This window comes from Heteronotia binoei, chromosome 21 (genome assembly GCF_032191835.1).
Source record: "Heteronotia binoei isolate CCM8104 ecotype False Entrance Well chromosome 21, APGP_CSIRO_Hbin_v1, whole genome shotgun sequence".
NCBI lineage: Eukaryota > Metazoa > Chordata > Lepidosauria > Squamata > Gekkonidae > Heteronotia > Heteronotia binoei.
Genome location: NC_083243.1, coordinates 162,964,829 through 162,978,782, shown reverse-complemented (window position 1 = coordinate 162,978,782; position 13,954 = coordinate 162,964,829). Strand labels below are relative to the sequence as shown.

The window sequence follows — 13,954 nt, the reverse complement described above, 5'->3', positions numbered from 1 at the left end:
GCTTGGTAAGGACTGTAAGCACTGCATTGAGCCTCCAAGTTGGGAAGTGATGAACCTGAGGCAGGCACTTGGCTGCTGCACGCTGCAGAAACAATTTTACCTGAGGATGTCAGGATAATCTGTATCCTCCAATCGAAGGCAAGACGGTAGATAAGGCTGAAACCTGCCTACGAAGCGTAGATGGTTTGAGGCGAGACTGGAAACTGTCTTGAAGAAAGAAAAGAACTGAGGAGACTGATGGTGACAGTGCATCGACTTTTTTGCATCTGCACCACCTGACCAACGCCTTCCAAGTTGTATTGTAGATGCGAACTATGGATGGAGGGCATGACAAGAGGATGGTATCTGTGACCTCCAACGAATATTCTAACAGTTGGAAGTTGTCCCACTCAACCTCCAAGCGGTCAAATGTGGCCACTCTGGGTTGGGATGCCAAACCGGACCTTGGTGTAGCATGTCTGGTGCCACTGGAAGAACCATGGGTCCCTGTACTGACATCTCTTGAAGCATGGAAAACCAAGGGCAGCGTGGCCACCAAGGTGCTACTAGGAAGATCTCTGCTCTCTGTTTCCTCATTTTCGTGACTGTTTTGGGCAGGAGTGGCAGAGGGGAAAATACGTAACGTAGTTCCCGAGGCCAGGTTGACTGTAGAGCATCGATCTGTTCTGCTTCCTGATGTTGGTACCTGGAGAAGCATGGAAGTTACCGGTTCAACGGTGACATGAATAGGTCTACTTACAGATGACCCAGTGACCGCTGAATGAGAAAGAAGAGCCTTTGGAGAAGACTCCACTCTGCTTCGCAAATGGTCTGCCTGCTCAGCCAGTCAGCCTGAGTGTTGTCCTGCCCCCTGACATGCTCCACTCTGATGGAGACAAGGTTCTTCTCTGACCAATGCAAGATATGTAGAACTTCCTCATGTAGCTGGGACGACTGGGGCCCTCTCTGTTTGTTTATGTATGCTTTGAAAGACATGTTTTCCATCCAGATCAAGATATGGTGACTGGCAATAGAATGTTTGAAGTGGCAGAGAGGCAGACGGATCGCCAAAGATCCAAGGCTGTGATTGGTAGTTTGGATTTCGACGGAGTCCAGAGACTTTGAACCAGGTTCTCCTGTAGGAAAGCCCCCAAACCCTGCAGGCTGGCATCTGTAAAGATTTCCTTTAGAATGGGAATGTGAAAGGCTTTCCCCTGAAGCAGATTGTCCAATTGAGTCCACCAGGAGAGGCTGACCTTGATCTTCGGTGGAACCCTCAGCAACATCTCCCGGTGCTCCATGATCGCCCACTGGTAGGGTCTCAGGAAACTCTGGAGTGTAGACAAGCGCACTGGATCATATCGATTGTGGAGATAAGGAGACCCATGAGCTTTGCCAGGTGGGAAAGGGTGGAGGAGGTATTCCGCAGGACCTGGGAGGCAGATTCTCTTTTCTGTTGGCCTTGGCCACTGGCAGAAACAATTTGTTGTTGCGGGTGTCTAGGATCACTCCCAGGTGTTCCAGACATTAAGTGGGCTGGAGGTCGCTCTTGGAAAGATTCACAAGAAACCAATGAGTTTGTAGGCACCTGATGGTGATTTCGGTATCTTCCAAGCATTTGTCTCTCATGCCTGATCAGATCAGCAGATCGTCCAAAATGGGTGAATGATGCCCTGCTGAGACAGACTATGGATTGATGAGAAGCTTGGAAAATACCCTTGGGCTGTGGACAGGCTGAACGGTAGCCAGAGTAGCCAGGTGCACACACCATATGAACATATGAAGCTGCCTTATACTGAATCAGACACTTGGTCCATCAAAGTCAGTATTGTCTTCTCAGACTGGCAGCGGCTCTCCAGGGTCTCAAGCTGAGGTTTTTCACACCTATTTGCCTGGACCCTTTTTTGGAGATGCCGGGGATTGAACTTGGGACCTTCTGCTTCCCAAGCAGTTGCTCTACCACTGAGCCACCGTCCCTCCCCATAGTGCTTTGTATTGAAAGTGCTGTCCTTCTATGTAAAAGCGAACAAACCGTTGGTGAGATGGATGGATTGGCACATGGAGGTAGGCCTCTGTCAGGTCTATTGACACCAGGAATTCCCCAGGTTGAAGGGCATCCACGATGGATCTCAAGGTTTCCATCTGAAAATGTCTGAAAATGTCAAAACTTGATGTGGCAGTTTAAAAACTTGAGGTTTGACAGGATTGCCCTCCAGTCGCCATTTTTCTTGGGCAACATAAGCATGATATAGTAGAACCCCCTGGCCCTGCTCCCAAATGGGGACAGGCTCAATAGCTTGAATGTCCAAGAGATGTTGCAGTGTCCTGGAAATGACTAGACATTTGTCGAGGTTCTTGGCAGGGGGAGATCTGAGAAATCTGTTAGGTGAAAAGGTGGAGAACTTGATGGGGTAACCCTGTGAGACAACCTCTAGTACTCAAAAATCCGACTGAAAGGCTTGCCAGGCCAGAAGGAAGTGGAGCACCAGAGCTCCCACCAGAAGGTTGGGGTAGTCATGCCTGCGTTGGCTTGGCGTCCTGGTCAGCACAGTCGGGTTTGTTGGAAGCAGATTTGTCAAATTCAGCTCCATAGGAGCTACGTTTGAAGGTCGACTTGGAGGTACCCCATGAGAACCTCTTAAGTCTCCAGCCAAAACCTGAACAAGGAGCGGTGAGAACAAAAGGGCTGGGAACCCCATTTGTCAGAATGACGGATAGATCTAGGCATAGCCTTCTTCTTATCATGTTTCCACCAAGATGTTCTCCAAAGATTCCCAAAAAAGTTTCTCTCCGTAGAAGGGAAAGGCTGCTACAATGGACTTGAAGTATAGGTCGGCCTACCAGGCTCTCAACCACAGTAGTCTTCTGGCCACCATGTTGGTCACAATGGCTCGGGAAGCACCTGAAATGACATCTAGGGTTGCATTGGCTATGAAAGATGCCTCCTTGAGGAGGCGATTAACACCCTCTAAACCACACCTGTTATATTCAAGAATCATATCCAAAAGTTTGTGCAGCCAGATGATGGATGCCCTGGAGACTAATGAGGCTGTGGAAGACCACCAACTCATGAACTCTCTTGAGGGCGACCTCCAACTTTTTGTCTAAAGCGTCTTTGATGTTGCCATGCCCATCTTCTGACAGCAGTCCTGAAGACTCCAGACCTGCCATGGGACCATCCACAGCTGGGACCTGTAAGAGCTCAGCAGGGTCCAGGCAAAAAAAGGTGTGAAAAACCTCAGCTTGAGACACTGGAGAGCCGCTGCCAATCTGAGTAGACAATACTGACTTTGATGGACCAAGGGTCTGATTCAGTATAAGGCAGCTTCATATGTTCATAAATGAGGGAATATTTTCATTAAATGAGGAAATTGCCTGGTGAAAGCGGGTTTCTCCCACTCAGACCTAAGCTGCTTCTCAAAATATAGTGGAAAGGGGAAGACCTTTTCAGATTATCTCCTCCTTGGGCAAAAATTCAGTGTTACTGCTGGTTCTGAACCTAAACCTCTTAGCCTGCAAGGGCTTAGGTTTTTCTTCAGCAGGGAGATCACATATTTCAAGGGCTGTCTGTGTCTTGGCTACCAGATACTGTTAATCCTCTGATTTAAAAAAGCAGTTGGGAAGTTCAGGTACCTCAGGCTGGTATTCCTCTTCCTCATCTGTGAGGAATTCCCCCTGCTCCCCCTCAGACTCTAAGGGATCTGATTCTGTTTCTGTATTAAGCCTGGATTTGGGTAGGGGTTCAGCCTTGCAAGTTACTTTAGTTGGCCAGGAAGGAGGAAGCTGAAGACTGGGAAGGCTGTGGGAGGGAGTTGGCGGCATGAGAGTCCCTGCTACGCTCAGTTCAAAACCAGCATTTCCTCCTGCATGAGTTGCTGAAGAGCCAGAAGGGAGTCTGGGCTACCCGAGTCTGGGGGTGTGGGAATGTTACCCGGTCCAGCTGAGGTGGAGGCAGATGCCCCAAAGATGAAGTCCCTCCATGCACCTTCACTAGCGGCGTTATAAGCCACAAGGGAGCCAGGCTGAAAAGGTGAGAATCGCTGTCCCGGGTTGTCCTGTGCTCTGTGCCGCTTCTTCTTGCGCTTGGCAGCGGCTCCCTCCAAAGCAGCACGATCATGCCCCAAAGGCATGTCAGCCCCGATTGAGTCTTGCGTGGCCGCAGCAGCAGCAAAACAGCTTCCTTCCTCTCCCTCTGAGAGGAACCTGGAGTGCCTGACAGTCACAATAGAGGTAGCTGCACTCAATCCGCTGTCCCCACAGGCATTGAAAGACAACCAGGAAGGAGGGGGGGGGGGAAAGAAGGCAAGGAAACAAGAGGAAATTAAGAAGTGCAGAGGGCAGAATGGAAGAATTGAAGGAAGGTGGAGGAGAGACAGAGCCTAATCCTATCCTACATGCTGCTACTCCTTGAGAGGCAGGAATGAAATTGAAAGCTCAGGGTTATTCCAAAGGTGCCAAAGGGAAGAAGAAAAAAGTATCTCCTGATTCCCAAGAGAACCATGGGAATAACCCATTAAGATGCCCTCCAACTCTGAGGAAGAACATCATTTACTCTTTCCATTTTTCACATGTGTAACTTCTTCCAGAAAAACAGAATATGTTCTCTAATTGGCTTGCATGTGCCCTTACATACTGCCAACTATACTGACAATGCACTGTACAAGTCATTAATGATAATACTTCAATTATTTCTGCTCTCACTGAGATTGCCAGTAGTCTTAAATTCCTTCTTGCATTAGACTGGTTAACAATGACTGATAAGATATGTTCAGCGTTGACCCCCTTCCCCAACTATCAAAGCAGCCTCAGTTTGCATGGAAAGCAGGACCTAACTATTTTCAGAAGACACTGAAGCTTCATTTATTTACATAAGTTTTTGGTGTTTAAGGTCGTTGGCCAATTGTTTTTGCCACTCACTCTTATTGTTTGCTTACACTGCCAATTAAGCATTTCTGCTTTATGTTTTATTTTTGTATCTTGCTCTGTGGCCTATTGAAAATAATGATCATTTTCCTAAATAAATAATTAATGAAGTCTTCTTTTAATTGGTAGGTTGGGTCCAACACAGGGCTGGCACAGAGGAGCAGACCAGGTAGGCAGCTGCCTAGGGCACCACCTGGCCTACGGAGCACCACCAGGCACCCCCTCCTCCCACCATTCTCGTCTCCCCAGGCCTGTGCAAATATGGGAAGGTGAGAATGGCTGAGCGGCATGTTGGTGTGTGCTCTCCTCTGAGCCTGCCTTCCCTTGCAAGGAAGGCAAGAGCAGCCAGGTGGGGGCATCGGCATGGGTGCTCCTCTGGACCTGCTTTCCCTTGCCAAGGTAAAGCAGGCTTGGAGGAGAGTGCGCCCCCCTGCCACTCTCACCTTGAAAGCAAGAGCGGCCAGGCAGGGCATCAGTGTGTGATCTCCTTTGAGTCCCCCTTCCCTTGCAAGGAGAGCACACCCGCACCCTTTGAGTCCGCTCTTGCCTTGAAGGTGAGAGCACCCGGGCAGGGTGTCAGCATTCCTCCAAGCCCGCCTTCCCTTGCAAGGGAAGGTGGACTTGGAGCAGAGCGCCCCATACCCACTACTTTTACCTTGAAGGCAAGAGCAGGCAGGCAGGGGCATCAGCATGTGTACTCCTCTGAGCCCACCTTCCCTTGCAAAGGAAGGTGAGCTCAGAGGAGAGCATGCCCTCCGGCTCTCACCTTGAAGGCGACAGCAGCCAGGCTAAGGGCTTCAGCATGTGCACTTCTTGAAGCAAGGAAAGGCGGGCTCAGAGGAGAGAATACCCCACCCTGCTGCTCTCGCCTTGAAGGTGGGAGCGACCAGGTGGGGCACTGGCATCTGCACTCCTCGGGAGCCCATCTTTGGTGGGCTCTTAGGAGCACACAGGCCGCCACTCTGCCCTTGCCTTCCCGGGTCTGCCAGAAGCAGGTCCTAGGGCTCCAAGAACTCTGGCTCCAGACCTGGTCCCACAATATGTGGATACAAGGCTTGTGAGTCTTTCCCATGTTCCCTTCCCTCCAGCAGCCATAGTCGACACTGGGAAAGTTCACTCCTGGTCTTATGAGACTCGCATGATCTAACAGAATGAAGTAGGGAGAGCCCAAAATCACTCCTATCTTTATCTTCTGTCAGTGAAGCTCTACTCAAGGAAGATATTTTAACTGTTTAGAGACCATAATTCCTTTCTATCTCATCATGTCAGCATGGCAAAATGATACCGCTTCTGAACATGTATGTGAAGTTTTATAATATACCAACCAAGTTTTAGTTTTAATTTCAGAAATATATCCCCCCTCATTACATTGCAAATGTGCTCATGGCAACTGGTTTAGTTTCTTTGCCTAAGACCACTATCACCAGGGGGTGCCCAGATTCTTCCCCCTCCTGAAAGTTGGTTTGCAAACATTTTTTTAAATCTGATGGTTCTGGGATGGCTTAATGACAAGTGGTAAATATAACTGAGGAGAGAATGCCACTATATAGATTATGATTTATTGTATTAATCCTTGTATTCTTTTGCCAGTTAGCCCTTCCAGGATTCCATAAAAGTGCATTTGGCTACATTTTAAGTATAAGAAAGTAAGTACTGCACTGGTTACCGATTGTATACCGGGTCCAGTACAAAGTGCTGGTTATCACCTTTAAAGCCCTATATGGCCGAGGACCAGCCTACCTGAAGGACCGTCTCTCCCCGTATGAACCCCAGAGAGCACTGAGGTCAGTAGGAAAGAACAGACTGACTACCCCTGGGCCAAGACAAATTAAACTACAGAACACTCGCTCTCGGGCCTTTTCGGCCGCAGCCCCACATCTCTGGAACCAACTCCCAGAGGAGGTGCGGGCCCTGCGGAACCTTGATCAGTTCCGCAGGGCCTGCAAGACCACCCTTTTTAAATTAGCTTATGAATAACTGGAAATCCGCCATCAGCATCAACTAGAAGAGTGTCAAGGATAGCGTTTAATTATGTTTTAGTTAATTGTTTTAATTCAGGCTTTTAAGGTTAATTTAATGTTTAATTTAATGTTTTTAATGTAACTGTTTTATTGTTGGTGCACCATGGGGCACCGTATTGTTAGCCGCCCTGAGCCTGCTTCGGCAGGGGAGGGCGGGGTACAAATAAAATTTATTATTATTATTATTATTATAAGTACTATTACTGTTACAAAGATCATCTTACATTAACATATATATGTGCCCATACATGTCATTCCTTCTTATTGGAAAAAAAATAGCACAGAAAGTATTTATATAAATAGCATGCAGATTCAGCTGCACACACACTGTCCCCTCAAAACAAAACAAATGAAACACACTTCAAAGTACTTTATGTAGGTACTTCAGCAGGTACTTCAGAGTTAGGTCCAAAGTTTCTCTGCTGTAAGTGGGTTGACTTTACCACTCCTTTAAGGAGGAGCAATTTGTGATTTCTTTTCCACTATAAACCCAGCCTCCATGTCACATTCTTAACTGTTCCAATATCTGACACTCACAGTCAGGGGGCCAGAGCTGCAACAGAAAGCAACGGGCTAGAAATATCAGGAGGAACTTTACTTACAGCCTATTTGATACAAGTCAGATATCTATCAAAATAATAGATAACCAAGTGTTTCTCACCTTAATTTTTACATGAACAGCTCATTAAGCATTAGTAGCAACAAATTAAAAAGGCCTCCTACATTTCACCACTAGGGATGGGCACAAACTGGAAAACTGGAGGTTTGAGCTTTGGGGATTCTCACAAATCCCAAAGCACAAACTTCTCCATTCCACAAACTGGTTCATGTTTCGGGGGTGTCCGGTGGGTGACCAGAAGTGAGCTCCGAAGGTATTTAAATGCCATTGGAGCCCACTTGCAGGTCACGCCACCAGACCAGAAGTGAGCCCTGAAGGCATTTAAATGCCATTGGAGCTCACTCTGGTGAGGGTGGTGGGCTCTGATGGCATTTAAATGCCTTCAGAGCCCTCTTCCAGGTTGGGCTGCTCAACCAGAAGTGAGCCCCGAAGGCATTTAAATACCATCAGAACCCACCTCCCAAACAGCCCAACTGAGCTCCAAGAGTGAACACCGAAAGCCTTTAAAGGCCTTTGGAATTCATTCTTGGACCTTAGTTGAGTCAGGTGGTCTGACATAACTGAGCTCTCAGATCAAACTCTGAAGCCTTTTACAAGCCCTCAGAGCCCACTCTTGGAGTTCAGTTGGGCTGTCCCGACCAGGAGGTGGGCTCCGAAGGTATTTAAATGCTTACAGAGCCCACCACCCTTACCTGAAGGCATGTAAATGCCTTCAGGGCTCACTTCTAGTCCAGTGGCCCCACTTGAAAGTGGGCTCTGATAGCATTTAAATGCCTTTGGTGCTTACCTCTAGTCAGGCCATTAGACCCAGAAGTAAGCTCCAAAGGCATTTAAATGCCATCATAGTTGGCATGAGCCTCAAAAAGGTTCAGTGGTAGATCGTGGGTGCGGGGGGATGAATTTGGGTTTGTGCTTTGGTTCATGCCCATCTCTGTTGACCACTATTGCATACAAGGGCTTCAACAACTTGTTTCCATAAGACTGACTTACCTAGCTTTCATGAAGACACTTCAGTCATTAAAGGACAAACGGGAAAGTATCAGACTGACTTTGCAGTTAAAACCCAGCGTTTTATGCTAGAAAGATGGCAGATGTTTAGCAGTCAAAAGCAATAGATGTTTCAAATGCAATCACTGCCACAGTAGTACAACTGTGAAATGTTATAAACTCACACACATAACAAAAGTCAAATGCCCATACAACAAGAAAGCCTTCCATAAAGTTAGGAAAAAGTGGTGACTGGGATCAACTAGTCAAAACCTTTTCATACAGTGGAATTAAATCCAGACAGCCTACTCAGCCCGGTTAGGTCCTGTGCACTATAGTAGACTGTAGATTACTGCAAAGCAACCCTTTGCTTCAGTTGCTTCCAAACAGGACTTCAGTGCTAGATCAGGTTATGACCCACAACTGTAAGCATATATCAAATGAATAAATTGCAATGCCAATACCACACTGATCCCAGAACAAGTTTAAGTCATTAGTGAGATAAATTATGTGTATTTGAAAGCTTACAAGGAACACTTGTTCAGAGGATCAAAGTAATTAAGCAACAAAGGGACATGCAATATATTAAACAAGAGACTTCTAAGGCATGATTTGTCAAATCAAAATTTTCAGAAAAGCGGACATTGAACACATAAACCTTTATCGGTCATTGCAAACTTAGTAACATCTCTTACCTGCTAACAGAAAAGTTTAAAAAGGAAAAAAAAAAGTATCCTTTGGGGCTCCTTGCCCATTACCGGGTATTCTGATAACAGCAAAATCTTTCAATCTACACAGTATTAGCAGCAGACGGAATTGGGTTAAGATGAAGTAGATTCCTTCCTACAAGAAAACACAAGACAATTTCATAGTATCAGTACATGATTCTGTTGGTAAATTCAACTGGAAATAGAAATGTACTCTAAGTATACCTATCTGAGACACAATGAAAGCACAGAACATGATAGCCTAGTTAGACAGGGTAACTTTTCTGTCTGCATTTTGTATGACAATGAAAAAAACCTTTGAATGATATTCAGGCAAACTTGCCGATAAGGTTTCTATAGCATCTACTGGAATTCAAACTCAAGCTCTTCCAAGTTGAAGTCGTTCACATTTGCAACTGAGTATCTTCTTTCCCTACAGCTAAAACATCTATTTTCAATGAGGCTACAGCAGTTTTTCTTCAACAGAGAAGCCATTCTGAAAAGGAACTATCACTCTATTGTGTTACTTTTAACCATAGAGCCGTGGTTCCCAATGTGGGCTGGGGACTGTGGAGTTATTGCAACTGGTCAACAAATCCATCCAGCCTGGGCAGGTTTCTGCTTTCCCCCACTTGTGCTTTCACTCTAGACTTGCCATTCCCCCTAACTGTTGGTCCAGATGCCAGATGGACTTCCTCTGCCAGCTGGCTTGCTACAGTGGGGCCACATCTCCACAACTGGGTTTACCTGCTCCAAGTTCCCATCCAGGCAGGCAACATCAGGACATCATTAGCTACAGTCCCCCAGGTATGCACCAACCCAGTCAGAGCTGCTTGCGTACTAGTGAGAACTGCTTCTTGTGAGGCTTGGGTGGGGCACAGTGGCTCCCACTGTTCTCTTCTCCGATCGCCAGCAACATCTGGCAATGCCTGCATCATGAAGGCATAGCTACGACCCTTTAAGGACCTGTTTGGCCAGCAGCTTACCTATGGGCTCCTCAGCTGGCTTCCTGATCCCTCCCACACCTCTGCCATCACAAGAAGGTCTAGAGTTGCAATAGAAAGCTGCCACGAAAAAGTGGCATCTCCCTCTAGAGCAACCAGGGTAGCCAGATAAGTGTTGGAGAGGAAAGGTGGCCTCGAGGCAGATCACACATCTGAAGTGAACTCTGACTCAAGAAAGTTTATGCTGGAGTTCTTTTGAAAGTGCCTCTGGACTTCTCTGTTTTGCCGCCTTAATTATTATATAATACATATATTATCAGCTGTGGAAAAGACGTGCAGCTCAACTCACATGGCCAGCTATTTGACAGTAACCACCCCTTCCCCCCACTCAAGTGCCAACAGTAAGGCCATCAAGGGAGGCGCTTCTAAGATCCCTTGCTCATGCCTCAAGTTGGCACCACTGAGAATTCTCTCCACAAGGAACATTTTTATTGCACTTTAATCATTATCTGTATTAGAGCCTAAAATGTGTGAACTTCTTTGGGAGCCAACTTACCACAGAAAAACAGTTTTGAAATCAAAACAACCATTCACCAATTGTTCCATAAATGGTGAAAAGCTCACTGAGCCTCCAAGCAAATCCTCCTGAGTACAGACCAACTGCTTAAACATGCTAGCAAGGGGTCATATTTGGAAGTTCCCAATAATACCAAATTATACAAACAAATGAAATTTTCTTATACAGTGTCAAGTCACTAATCCGTACCTTTCAAACAGGTTTCCAATCTCTGAAAGCTACAAAGCAACACCAGGCATTTTGTTAAATGAATCAGTGTAATAAATAAGTTAACATAAACTCTGTAGACCAAATCTTGTATATATACATACTATTGTTTTTCAACTATATATAGATGTTATTGTGATTAATAAAATAGCTTTCTGTTTGCAACTGTAAATAAGCTATTTTGCACAGAATAAACTAGAGCAGGGATGGCCAAACTGTGGATTCGGAACCACATACTGTGTGGCTCTCGAAGCCTCCACTACCCCATCAACCAGCTTTGAGAAGACATTTCTCTCTTTAAATCTCTTCTCAAAGCCAAGCCAGCTGTTGGCTTGAAGAATGCATTTAAAAGTTAAAGCTGCTTTCTTTCCACCACTCCCTCCCTATTTGCCTTCCTTCCTTCCTGTTTTCCAACTCTCAAACATCTGAAGTTCATGTCTTGCAGCTCTCAAACATCTGAGGCTTATTCTATGAGACTCTCACGTTAAGCGAGTTTGGCCACCCCTGAGCTAAAGTGCTGCTGATTCTTGGAGCTATTTAAGATTAGGACAGTGACCAAGATCCTAAAGGATTTTGCAACCAGCCCCACTGGAATGAAATCTCCTTCTTCCTGTGCTTTAGGGCAACCTTTTAAACAAGATTATGAGAAAACCAGGGCTGTACTTAGTTGTAACCATAATTCAACAAGAGGTCAACTGTGCAGTCCTACATGGCTTACTGTGCAGGTGTCAAGCCTTGATATTTTATTAAAAGATGGCTGACCAAATGTCAGGTTAATACTCTGGCCTTTCCCCCATTATTTACAACCTAGAGAACACGTAGGCATCACCATCTGGCAGAAGAATGTTTATGGTACTGGAAAAGGGTGCTGTGTTTCAAGGATGCACTCCCTAAGTTTACAGGCTTATCAGTTCGCAATGCAGTGTGAGAATGCTTTTGTAGTGGAAAATGACAGTTGCTGCTGTAACCTTTGAACCTTACATTCGAATGAAGCGTCTTTTGTAACAGTTTATGATACCCTATATAGTAAGCATGTAACCTCTGGTATCTCAGTATTTCCAAGGACCATGTTCCTTGCAGCACCTTTGAATTCCTAAATAAACCAGTCTATCTGAAAGAAAACAAAGGTCTTCATTATTGGGAATCTCAGGGCTTGACATTTTGAGCCCACCCTGGCGAGGAGGGCGGAATACAAATGGAATAAAATAAATAAATAAATTTTGGAAATACTCCTATGTGGGAACTTAACCGAATTTAGAGACTTTCTAACGCCATGGCGGAGAAGGCCCCTGACAACAGAGAAGCCCCCAACAGACTGAAGACACCAGTTGGTGAGGATCAGAGAACTGGAGCTGTCCCAAGGCAACCCCCGTGGCACGTATTTGACGCACAAAGACAAGCCAGGAGAGACTCCCCGCTACACATACAGCAGCTATTTATCACCCCAAAAGATTGGGGCCCAAGCCGGTCAACTAATCTGATGGACTAAGGACCCGGGCATCGGGAAGTGATCCTGGAACTTCCACCCCTACGCTCCAGATAGGGGAAGAAGGAGACCAGGGAACATCAGAAACGAGCGGAGGCAATGGCCGGGAAGACCGAGGCACCAACCCAGTTCCTGACGAGGAGGACGAGTACCAGGATCCTGACCCACGGGACTTCCTCCAACTCATGAGATTTGAAATGGTAGAGATGGCTCGAAAGCTCCAAGAAGAAATGTGGGCACATAGCGCATTTATGGCCCAAGAGGTGAGGAGGCAAATCGACCAAGCTCTGAATCCTCCAGCACTCGCAGGGGGACAACAACCCCCGCCCCCAGCTGACTATGGACGGGGCCGAGAGCTGACTTCTACCTTTGACGGGTATTTTACCATACAAGCAAACAGCTTCATGTACTATTGGGGCCATACATTCCCCGATGAGTTCAGCCAAGTGGACTATCTAGGTTCCAAGCTGAAGGGAGCTGCCAAACAATGGTACACAAGTCTATATGAGACTCGCAACCCTGAATTAGATACAGTGGCGATGTTCCTCCGTGCGATCCTAATTCAATATGAAGACCCGCTACAAGAGACTCAGGCCCTAACAACCCTCCACAACATGCAACAGGGCCCCATGTCAGTGAGAGAATACGCAGTGGAGTTCCGAGCCAACGGCGCAAAAATATACAGGTGGAACAAACAGATGAAGATAGAGCAGTTCCAGAGGGGTCTGAATGTGAGTGTACTGGATTGAGCCCTCCAACAGGCCCAACCTACAACACTAGTAGGATTGGTCCAATTTGTGGGAGAAGTGGACACCAACATGAAAAGAGTGGCTCTCCAGCATCAACAGCAGCAAGGGGGAAAGGGGGGATGTGAGTCTCGGTCTGGAGCAAAACCAGAAGGAAAGAAAGCAGTAACTGGCAGAGGGGGAATTAAAACTAATTATGGTGGGCAGATGCCCTACACTTATACCTTTCACCCCAACTGTTACACATTTGAATGCAATGGCACCAAGCAAGCCTTCCTTCCCACCAAAGATCCATTCCCAGGCCCCTCGCAGGTGCAACATAATCACGAGGAGACAGCCTGTGACCTTGGCTGTCTTTGAGACCAAGCATTAGTATTCTTGTTACAAAGAGATAGCAGGCTAGCATAGCAAGAACTTAAAAGCAAATTCAAAACAACATGGCAAGAGGCACTCTTGACACTAGCTGGTCAGCCTGCAGCCCAGTGGTTGGGGACCTCTGCTTTAGAGCACAAAGCCCACTTATGAGTGATCAGGGGGCGGAATCTGAGGCTTTTGGTTCTTCTTCAGACAAAGAAGGAGGGGAACTTTCTGAGGAGTCTGAAATTGTCCCCCCAGATTTTTTTCCCTTCAGAATCTTTATTCCAGGCTCTTACCCAAGGTGCTCAGAACACTGGAACTTAAGTTCCAAAGGAAAAAGTGAAAGAGGATGCAGAGTTTCCTAAAGGTTTTAAAAAACTATTCCAAAATCTAGTTCTAAT

At 46.4% G+C, this 13,954-nt stretch overlaps 1 long non-coding RNA gene across 1 annotated transcript in view; it reads right to left on the bottom strand.

Annotated features, from left to right (window-relative positions):
- LOC132590079 (uncharacterized) overlaps positions 1 to 13,954 on the bottom strand; it is a 45,320-nt gene that overhangs the window by 13,222 nt on the left and 18,144 nt on the right. The window contains exon 2 of the long non-coding RNA XR_009556640.1: positions 9,225 to 9,372. This is a non-coding gene — a long non-coding RNA (uncharacterized LOC132590079). The remainder of the gene's footprint in view (positions 1 to 9,224; positions 9,373 to 13,954) is intronic.